Source organism: Psammomys obesus, unplaced genomic scaffold, assembly GCF_907164565.1.
Source record: "Psammomys obesus unplaced genomic scaffold, mPsaObe1.curated_primary_1811, whole genome shotgun sequence".
In the NCBI taxonomy this organism is placed as follows: Eukaryota; Metazoa; Chordata; class Mammalia; order Rodentia; family Muridae; genus Psammomys; species Psammomys obesus.
In genome coordinates, this window is record NW_026593947.1 from 3286905 (window position 1) to 3288235 (window position 1331).

Below are 1331 nucleotides of genomic sequence, written 5' to 3' on the forward strand. Positions count from 1 at the left end.
CTACCCTGTGGTCCGTACAGCTCCCTGCACCTGTCTGAGCTGTGGCCAAGGTACTTGTAATTAACTGAAGAGACGGGGATTTGGTTCAGCTCCTGGGTTCAGACAAATGTTTTTCCAAAAGGAAACACGAGTATAGTCTAACACAGACAACATTCCCATCCGAGGCTCGGGAATACGGCCTAGTTTCCTGAACTTATGCCAGGGCTGGCCTCTCAGCTCCGCTTTCAGCATCCTACACTTCCAAACTCTTCCCAGCTTATCCAACAAGCTAGTTCTAAAGTTTTAGGAGCCACAGAATCAAGGTTACAGCAACGAATCACTGAGTCGCGACAGCAACTTCATGACTGTGCCTCTTCAGCACTGTGACCAAAGGGCCTGTCACGCACAGTGCAAAGAGGTGAAGGTTTGTCTGGGCTCATCCATCAGAAGATTCTGCACACGGTTGGTTGGCCGGTGCGCTTGGGCAGAGCTTGGTGGCCAAGGACCGGCAGACAAGAGGACCTGTTCACCTCTGTGCGTTGTGTCTTGTTTGTTGCTGTGATAAAAACACATTGGAGAAAGCCTCTAAAGGGAGCAAGGCTTGTTTTGCATCACGGGTCAAGGTTCCAGTCTGTCGTGCTGAGGCAGCCACAGAGGCAGGAGCTTGTGCTAGGGTGTTAGGTCACATCCCAGTCAGCAAGCGAAGAACAGTGACAGCCTAGTACCTATGGCTCAGTCACCTTCCTCTGCCCACACACTCCAGGACCATAGCCACTGGCTGGTACTGCTCTCTCTCCCGGGCGAGGAAGACACAGTGGAAGGGCTGGGAGGCTGGGAAGTCACACTGCAGCTCTAACCAGGAAGCAGGGCCAGGCCACACACCTCCAGGCTTGTCCCCAGGGATGCTTGTCCTCAAGGAGGCTGTGACACCTAAAGGGTCCAACCTTCCCAAACAGTGCCACCCATGGGGAATCAAATGTTCAATCCCATGAGCCTACAGGGAGTATTATGCACGCAAAGTACAACAGTACAGAGCAAGACCAGAACTGGGACAATGCCCTCCAAAGGCCACCCTCCCCGTCTCAGCGACCTCCTTCTAGATGTACCTCCTAAAACTCCCTCAGCTTCTCAAAATACGTCACCAGCTGAGGTCCAAGCCCTAACACATGAACTTTCAGAGGGACATTTCTTGTCCAAACCATAACACTGCCCATTTTCCCTCAAACACCAGCATTGAAAGAGAGAGAGAGAGAGAGAAGGAAGAAGGAAGAAGGAAGGAAGGAAGGAAGGAAGGAAGGAAGGAAGGAAAGAAAGAAAGAAAGAAAGAAAGAAAGAAAGAAAGAAAGAAAGAA